The sequence below is a fragment of the Triticum dicoccoides genome, chromosome 4B (assembly GCF_002162155.2).
Source record: "Triticum dicoccoides isolate Atlit2015 ecotype Zavitan chromosome 4B, WEW_v2.0, whole genome shotgun sequence".
NCBI classification, from domain to species: Eukaryota; Viridiplantae; Streptophyta; class Magnoliopsida; order Poales; family Poaceae; genus Triticum; species Triticum dicoccoides.
The window spans coordinates 660,439,804-660,450,246 of record NC_041387.1 but is presented as its reverse complement, the minus strand read 5'-3'; positions in this window follow the sequence as shown (position 1 = coordinate 660,450,246).

Genomic DNA, 10,443 nt, shown 5'->3' with positions numbered 1-10,443 from the left:
CCGTCACCGCCCCGTCCTGCACCGTCGCCCGTCGCCGCCCCCGCCGCGCGCCGTCGCTGTCCCCCTCGGCACCCCGCCCTGTACGTCGCCGCCCCGTACGCCCCTGGCCCGTCGTCGGCGCCGGCCCCGTGTATTTTCCTCTGTTAGATAAATTAGATCGAAAAATTAGATATTAATGTCAAATGTTAGATGAATTAGCTAGATATTAATTAATGCTAATTAGATGAGTTAGATAAATTAGATAGAAAATTAATTTAGATTGTGTAATTAATTTGTTCATATTGTGTTAGATTTTTTTCTGTTAATAGATTTTTTTGTTAGATTTTTTATGATTTTTGTTAGATTTTGTTAGATTTTTTTAGAATTTTTTGTAGTTCATAGATTTTTTTGTTAGATGTGTAGTTCATAGATTTTGTGTTCATAGAATCTTTATGATTTTTTTCTGTTGTAATTTTGTTTATAGAATTTTAATGATTTTTTTTTCATAGTACGTATTTAGAAAATTGAAAAAAATAAGAAGAGAAAGTGTTTAATATAATTAGTTAGAAAAATACTAGTTTATTTTTAGTAATTCTACTTTATTTTATTTATAGTAAGTGCTTCATATATAGTTGAACTAGCTAGTTGATTTAATAAACTACTTTATTTTACTATATATAGAAGTAGTTTGTTTTTAGTAAGTACTACTTTATTTATTTATAGTAAGTGTTTAGTAGTTGAACTAGCTAGTTGATTTAATTAATAAAACTACTTTATTTAACTATATATAGAAGTAGTTCCCGCATCGACGTCGGCGATGCCTACCCCGCATCCTCGTCGTCGTTGACTTGGCGGTGGAGGCTTGCTAGATCAGGGCCATGTTCGGGACTGGGCTCCACCGGGCTGGTATTGGGAGGTGCTACCTTCCGGGGGACATAGGTTGGTGAGGAGGCAGCCCATTGTTGACCCGATCCTTGTTTGGTGGCGGTCGCGTGGTCCGGTGACGGTGCCGAGGCTTCCGGACACCGCGGAGGTGGTACGTCACCGTGTCAGCGAGGAGGACGAGCACATCCGTCGCTACATGGTTGCATTGGAGGGCAGGTTCGACAATACCTGGCAGGTTCTCTAGGGATCTCACTGGAGCTATGATCCTGTGATGGTTCCTTATCTTTGGGTGTCCACCGCCCGCGTCGATACCCGTCGGGCGCTACGGTTCTAGTTGTATTAGTGATGCTATATTAGTGATAATATTCGACGATGTACGAACACCAAGAGATGATGTACTTTTGCTTATAATTATTGAATGCATGCTAATTTGAATACTACTTTATTTTATGATTTGGTTTTGCTTATTTTATGATTTGGTTTTGCTTACTGAATGCTCATATTGGATAAGTTCTACTTCATTCCCGTGTGCTAGAAAATTTGATGTAGTAATGCACTCGGGAATGAAAGGAGGAGCTACGTACATCACCGATAGTCAACCCGTGATTAATAATCTAGTTTAATATTTGAATTACGAACATAGGCCGAAAATGTCGTACTCGGACGACGAAAACTGCCCGGGGGAGTGCAACTGGTGCCACGACGACTGAGGTATCTGCAACAGGTTCATTGAGCTGGACGAAGATCGTCGCTTCAGCATTAAGCTCGAGGTGACCTTCTATGTTCATACGGTACGCAACCGATGATTAGGTATTTGCAACATTTTTTTCGTAATTACTCATGACTTCAACTATTTTAATCATGACAATATTTTTCATCTTTTCCAATTCGACTAGCTTATCCCATGCTTTGCAAGACGCTATGTCTTGGAGAGGATCGGTTTTGAAGACCATGAAAGTTTCGAAACCAAAAAAATTATCCTAAGTACCCATCATGGTGTGGATTTTCAAGTAAAGTTGTACAATGCTCAGAGTGTAACCCATTTTGGTTGCAAAAATTGGGAAGCACTTTGCAAGATGTATGGTTTTGATGAGGGTATGCTTGTTACCATGGATCTTGGTGATCCTACAATCGAGCAAGAGAGACCTACGATTTTCGTCCTTGTGGATACACCTCCAATTCTTCCCCCATGTGAGCTTAACATAGTTATTAAGTAATTTATATTGTTTATTTCAAAATAGTTGACAACTTATTCTCCATTGACAGCTTATTTTCATTCTTCAAAGAATGTGCGGAAGATGGTAGACAGAACCTACTACACCGAAGGCTCCGAACTAACTTATCAGGAGAAAAATCATCTGGTCGCATTTTGTACTGATCTTGAGAATTACAATGTCTACAATCGAACTCCTCAACATTATGGTCAATACGTGCCACTAGTGCACGTGTTGAACTACGGTAACTACCATGGAGATACCCTGGTAAGATTTTTTTACTATTACGACATCCGTGCATCTTTTTGCACACTTCTAAAACTAGTACATCATATCATTGCTAACTACGAAGTTATTACTATGTTTTTCAACAGATAATCCCGAATGATCGTGTGCCTCATCTGATGTATACACACGGTAGCCTTCATGTTCTGAACATACAACCAGGTCTTCCTACGAATCTGAACTGTCCATACCGGGTTTCTAAAAGAAGTGGAGACATGACAATCAAAGAATGGAAAAAATGTATGGACAGTCGTAAGGAGCCTCTTGGAAGCAACATTCAGCGAAGGGAAAAAATTGGAGACAGGATGATCGCCATTCTTCATAAAGGAGAGTCAGGGTCTATATTGTTTTATGCTATTTTACCATAAGGGTGTTTAGGTCCTACCTGATACTGATGATCATGTGTTAAGAACAATTATGTAGGGTCAGGTTCGATGACTATGAGGATGATGATCGTATGACTTATTATTAATAATGAGTAGAAGTTGTATGATGATGCATGATTAGTAGGACGAGTACTTGTTATTATATATGCTGATGTATGCGAGCATGCATGAGTTATTATATCAGCGGGTAAAATGAACATATATAGTAGCAGCGGTGGTAAACCAAGGATGAAGATATAAGAGAGGACACTTCTCTCTATTAGCTAGCTAATATAACAACCTAAAAATAACCCCCAAGACCTCTAAATCAGCCACTTTCGAAAAAAAACATGGACTTTTGGTCCCGGTTGGTGCCACCAACCGGGACCAAAGGCCCCCTAACTGGGCTCAGTGCACAGAGCCACGTGGAGGCATATTAGTCCCGGTTCTTGTTTGAATCGGGACTAATGGGTGGAGGTATTAGTAACGGCCCATTAGTCCCGGTTCATGAACCGGGACTAAAGGCCCTCACGAACCGGGACTATTAGGTGTTTTTCTACTAGTGATGGACTGGAGTAAGCATCTCAGAGTTGGAATATGCACTTTGATAAGATGATCAAAGATTTTGGGTTTATACAAAGTTTATGAGAAACTTGTATTTCCAAAGAAGTGAGTGGGAGCACTATAGAATTTCTGATGAGTATATGTTGTAAACATATTGTTGACCAGAAATGATGTAGAATTTCTAGAAAGCATATAGGGTTATTTGAAAAGTGTTTTTCAAGGGAAAACCTGGATTAAGCTACTTGAACATTGAGCATCAAGATCTATAAGTATAGATCAAAAACGCTTAATGGTACTTTCAAATGAGCATATACCTTGACATGATCTTGAAGGTGTTCAAGATGGATCAGTCAAAGAAGGAGTTCTTGCCTGAGATGTAAGGTATGAAGTTAAGACTTAAAGCTCGACCACGGCAGAAGAGAGACAAAGGACGAAGGCCGTCCCCTATGTTTCAGACGTAGGCTCTATAGTATGCTATGCTGTGTACCGCACCGGAAGTGTGCCTTGCCATGAGTCAGTCAAGGGGTACAAGAATGATCCAGTAATGGATCATTGGACATCGGTCAAAATTGTCCTTGGAGTAAATAAGGACAGGTTTCTCGATTATGGAGGTGATAAAGAGTTCGGCGTAAAGGGTTACGTCGATGCAAGCTTTAACACCTATCCGAGTGACTCTGAGTAGCAAACCGGATACATATAGTGGAGCAACCATTTGGAATAGCTCCAAGTGGAGCGTGGAAGCAGCATTTACAATATGACCTAGAGATTTGCGAAGTACATATGGATCTGAATGTTGCAGACCCGTTGACTAAAATCTCTCTTACAAGCAAAACATGAGCAAACCCCAGAACTCATTGAGTCTTAATCACATGATGATGTGAACTAGTTTAGTGACACTAGTAAACTCTTTGGATGTTGGTCACATGGCGATGTGACCTGTGAGTGTTAATCACATGGCGATGTGAACTAGATTATTGACTCTAGTGCAAGTGGGAGACTGTTGGAAATATGCCCTAGAGGCAATAATAAATTAGTTATTATTATATTTCCTTATTCATGATAATCGTTTATTATCCATGCTATAATTGTATTGACATGAAACTCAGATACATGTGTGGGTACATAGACAACACCATGTCCCTAGTAAGCCTCTAGTTGACTAGCTCGTTGATCAATAGATGGTTACGGTTTCCTGACCATGGACATTGGATGTCGTTGATATCGAGATCACATCATTAGGAGAATGATGTGATGGACAAGACCCAATCCTAAGCCTAGCACAAAGATCATGTACTTCGTATGCTAAAGCTTTTCTTATGCCAAGTAGCATTTCCTTAGACCATGAGATTGTGCAACTCCTGGATACCATAGGAATGCTTTGGGTGCACCAAATGTCACAACGTAACTGGGTGGCTATAAAGGTGCACTACGGGTATCTCCGAAAGTGTCTGTTGGGTTGGCACGAATAGAGACTGGGATTTGTCACTCCGTGTGACGGAGAGGTATCTCTGGGCCCACTCGGTAGGACATCATCATAATGTGCACAATGTGATCAAAGAGTTGATCGCGGGATGATGTGTTACGGAACGAGTAAAGAGACTTGCCGGTAACGAGATTGAACAAGGTATCGGTATAAGGACGATCGAATCTCGGGCAAGTACAATACCGTTAGACAAAGAGAATTGTATACAGGATCGATTGAGTCCTTGACATCGTGGTTCATCCGATGAGATCATCGTGGAACATGTGGGAGCCAACATGGGTATCCAGATCCCGCTGTTGGTTATTGACCGGAGAACATATCGGTCATGTCTGCATGGTTCCCGAACCCGTAGGGTCTACACACTTAAGGTTCGATGACGCTAGGGTTATAAAGGAAGTTTGTATGTGGTTACCGAATGTTGTTCGGAGTCCTGGATGAGATGCCGGACATCACGAGGAGTTCCGGAATGGTCCGAAGGTAAAGATTTATATATGGGAAGTCTTGTTTTGGTCACCGGAAAAGTTTCGGGTTTTTTCGGTAACGTACCGGTACCACCGGGAGGGTCCCGGGGGTCCACCAAGTGGGGCCACCATCCCTGGAGGCCTGCATGGGCCAAGTGTGGGAGGGGACCAGCCCTAGGAGGGCTGGTGCGCCCCCCCACAAGGGCCCAAGGAGCCTAGGGTTTGGGGAGGGGGCGCCTCCACCTAACTTGGGGGGCAGGTTTCCCCCTCTTCCCCCCTTGGCCGCCCCCCTAGATGAGATCTAGGGCTGGCCGCCGCCCCCCTAGATGGGATCTAGGGCTGGCCGCTGCCCCTAGGGGTGGAAACCTAGGTGGGGGCGCAGCCCCCTCTCCCCCTATATATAGTGGAGGCAAAGGAGCAGCCTCACACACGAAGTTCTTCTCCTGTTGGCGCAGCCCTACCTCTCTTTCTCCTCCTCTCCCGCGGTGCTTGGCGAAGCCCTGCAGGATTGCCATGCTCCTCCATCACCACCACGCCGTTGTGCTGCTGCTGGATGGAGTCTTCCTCAACCTCTCCCTCTCTCCTTGCTGGATCAAGGCATGGGAGACGTCACCCGGCTGTACGTGTGTTGAACGCGGAGGTGCCGTCCGTTCGGCACTAGGATCTCAAGTGATTTGGATCACGACGAGTACCACTCCTTCAACCCCGTTCTGTTGAACGCTTCCGCTTAGCGATCTACAAGGGTATGTAGATGCACTCTTCTTCCCCTCGTTGCTAGTCTCTCCATAGATAGATCTTGGTGACTCGTAGGAAAATTTTGAATTTCTGCTACGTTCCCCAACAATATGTACTCCGCTTCACATGTAGATCCTGCCACGATGCTCTGCTTGGAACTGCACCAGCTGACAGCTTCACCATTTAATGAAAATATGTACTCGGTTTGTGACTTAGAGTCATCCGGATCAGTGTCAAAGCTAGCATCAACGCAACCATTTATGACGAGCTCTTTCTCACCTCCATAAGTGAGAAACATATCCTTGGTCCTTTCAGGTAATTCAGGATGTTCTTGACCGTTGTCCAGTGATCCACTCCTAGATTACTTTGGTACCTCCCTGCCAAACTTATGGCAAGGCACACATCAGGTCTGGTACACACACTACAAAAAAATACACTTCCATGATGATACGTGTTTGTCACAGTAGGTCACATTTTTTGTCATGCATGTACATCCATGATGATTTTAATGCAGAATCAAGATAGTCATACATGTGATGTCGTAGAAGTGTTCCATGACATTACGAAAATTATCATCACGGAAGTGTCCACTTCCATGATGATAAATGGCGCATCATGGAAGTGATTTCGTCAAGGATAACTGACATGTGGCATCCACTGTATCGGGTCGCCGTTAAGCTATCGGGTCTGGTTTTGGATCCGATAACCCGTTAACAGCCCGGACCAATGGGGATTTTCCACGTGTAAAATTCGCAATGGCCAGAGGAACCACGTGTCGGCTCACCGTTGGGACAAATGTCATCCACTCATTGGATAGGAGGAGCCTATGATACGGCGACACGTGGCATGACCCAACAGAGGCCCACTCTGGCGAAAAGGCCGGCCCGTTTGACCTTGTCAAAAGGTAGGGGCTGGACCATGAAAAGTCTGTTAACGGCATGTTCGTATATAGCCCATTTACGGCCCACTAACTCACAGCCCGTTACGACCTATCTGAATTAAGCCCAATAGCATCATCTGGGCCGTCCAATATGATTCTAGCACGCTGTAACTTCTGGCCCATGTATGGCCCATGATGTCTTTCGGCCCATATGAGGTCCTTTATAACTCTTGGCCCATTAATGGCCCATGGTGAAACTGGCCCGTAATGAATAGTGTACCGCTTTATACCCATTAACGGCCCATTATTTCATTAGGCCGTTTCCAACCCGTGTTATCTTTCGGCCTTCTCAGGGCCCATTTATTCTTGGGCTAATTTCCAGCATTCGGTTACTTATGGCCCGTTACTGGTCTTTTCTGCTTGTGGGCCAAATTCAACCTGTGGTTACATTCGGCCCGTTTGTGTCCCATTAATCCGTTGGGCCGTTTTCATAGCGTCATCTAATATGGACGATTAACGACGGCCCGTTATGGTCGGCCCATGAATGGACGATTCTAACTCTAGCCCGTTTATGACCCATAATGTGGTCTGTTATTGGCCCATGTCCGGCCAATCGATCATACGGCCCGTAGAAGGCCCATTGATGCTACGGCCCGTACATAAGCCCCATTGTTTCTATGGCCCGTAGGAGGCCCATGGTCACTATAGTAAATATGTAGCCCATGGTTATTGTGGCCTCATTTTAATAAATAGGTTATTGCGGCCACTAGCAAACTGCGGAAAAAGAACTGCACTGACTATAAGCAAACAAATAAATCAGACAACAAGGAAATAAATAAGCAAGCAACTTACGCTAGGCTATCACGGCTATTACACATATTACATTCACTGGGCATCAAAGTTCGCCACCAGTGCAATTATAGGGAACAAAGCAGCATATCACATACACTGGTTGTCAAAGTTGGCGACCAGTGCAGATAAACGCCACAGCAAAACAAGTCCAGAACTGAAACCACTTCAGAAGAGCTCAAGAAACAATATCTTGTGTACCCATAATGCTGGCAAGATGGTTAGCAAGCTTATTAACTTTCTCTTGTTTGGTTGTTAAATCCTCCAGCGCTTGTTGTTGCACTAGAAAGTATGCATCTGAATTCTGGAGGGACTTCCTCAGTCCTTCGGCTTCGTGTTGCGGCACATCTGATCGATGTCTTTCAACTTGAAGTTGAGACTCAAGAAGACGAACTAATTGAGGCATCGAGTTCGAAGAGCTTGTGCCAGCAGTACTGGCCAGTAACTTGAACACTACATTAAGACAAGACTTTCAGGTTGTCTCAGTGTCGTCAAGATAGTTTTTATCAGCTTTCTTGGAGAGTAACAGGGATGTCTCCCTATCTTGAACCTTATCTGCATTACTTCCTTTACCATTGTATAACGGGGTACTATTCTCCAATATTTTGTCCGCATTGTCAAAGAGAAACAAGCAGACACATCACAGGTTTACCATGTTGTATATGAAACTCATTTTGGTAAATCAGTTCCGTAGTAAAGTGGACAGGATAACAACATGAAACAAACATATACCTATGTACCATGGTCACTGTATGGTCTATATCATTCTGCTTTTTGTTGCCAAATCAAGATAGAGACACAGTTCAAATAATATATGTTTAAGACAAAGCAGAATAGACAGAATATAAGTGTGGGAAACTACAGAGCAACAACAACACTTGTAATGTGCATGACATGAGCATATAATTGTTTATTTAATTGAAACTGAAATCAACATAGAGCAAGTTACAACAGCAAATCAGTTAAAGAAACATGTTTCAAACATACCTATTGCGCCATTGGAGTTCCAATTCCATCCTTCAAATTTGAAAATAGTTGGTATGAGTAAATACAGTGATGCAAGAGCAAAGGAGTATGAACCATAGCTATAGAACCTGACCTGAGAACAATTCTTCTTCTGCTTTAAGAGTTGAGTTGGGGTTCAGAGTGGTGGTCCTTGTGCTTTGGGCACCGCAGTTCCCTTACTAACTGCTCGTGTTTTGGTTCCCTGTGGTGGAGACAATGTTGTGTCAACTAGAACTGGGTTACTATCTCCTGGGATTGGGGTTAGAAGGGGTGTAGCCGGTTCTCTGTCCAACTGGGTAGGGGTACAATCTGCGAGAGTCTGGGTTATGTGTGGTGGGGCTGGTTCTTGGGCAAGTACAACCGTGGTTCTATCTGCATCGACTGGTAGCACTATCTTTCCTATCTGCAAAACAAGCAATACTTCGAAACTTTCAACACATAGAGAGGAATCTTGATATTAGTGAGATATGTAAAAGCATATGTTCCTCTCTCATAATAATTTTCAGTAGAATCATGAATGAATTCAACAATATAGCTATCACATAAAGCATTCTTTTCATGATCCACATGCATAAATTTTTTTATTACTCTCCTCACAAACAAATTTATTCTCATGAATACTAGTGGGAGCAAACTCAACAAAATAACTATCATGTGATATTTGATTGGCATAATCCAATTGCTATGATGACAAGTTTCATGGTTATCATTATTCTTTATAGCAATGCATGTCATCACCATAATCATCATAGATAACAACTTTGTTGTCATAATCAATTGAAACCTCTTCCAAAATAGTGGATTCATCACTAAATAAAGTCATGACCTCTTCAAATCCAATTTCATAATTACTATCACAGTAAGGTTCAACACCCTCCAAAATAGTGGGATCATCATTACATAAACTTTACACTCTTCCAAACCCACTTTCATCAATATAGTCATCATAAATAGGAGGCATGCAATCATTATAACAAATTTGCACATCAAATCTTGGGAGACTAAAATATCATCTTCATCAAACATAGCATCCCCAAGATTAAAGCTTTGCATATCATTAACATCATGGATATTCAAAGAATTCATACCAACAACATTTCAATCATGCTCATCATTCAAAGTTTTTATGTCAAACATTTTATTGAATTCTTCTTCTATCAACTAAGCACAATTTTCCTTTCCACCATTTTCAAGAAAGACATGATAAAGACGAATAATATGAGGCAACCTCAATTCCATTTTTTGTAGTTTTCTTTTATAAACAAACTAGTGGTAAAACAAGAAACTAAAAGATTCAATTGTAAGATTGAAAGATATACCTTCAAGCACTCACCTCCCTGGTAACAGCGCCAGAAAAGAGCTTGATGTCTATTATGCAACTTTATTCTTGTAGACTCATGTTGGGGCTCCAAGCACTGAGGTTTGTAGGACAGTAGCAATTTTCCCTCAAGTGGATGACCTAAGGTTTATCAATCCATGGGAGGCGTGGGATGAAGATGGTCTCTCTCAAACAACCCTGCAACCAAATAATAAAAAGTCTCTTGTGTCCACAACACACCAAATAAAATGGTAAATTGTATATGCGCACTAGTTTGGCGAAGAGATGGTGATACAAGTGTGGTAATCATAGTAGATATTGATTTTTGTAATAGTAACAATAAAAACAACAAGGTACCAAGTAACAAATGTGAGCACAAACAATATTACAATGCTAAAAAATGAGGCCTAGGGTCCGTAC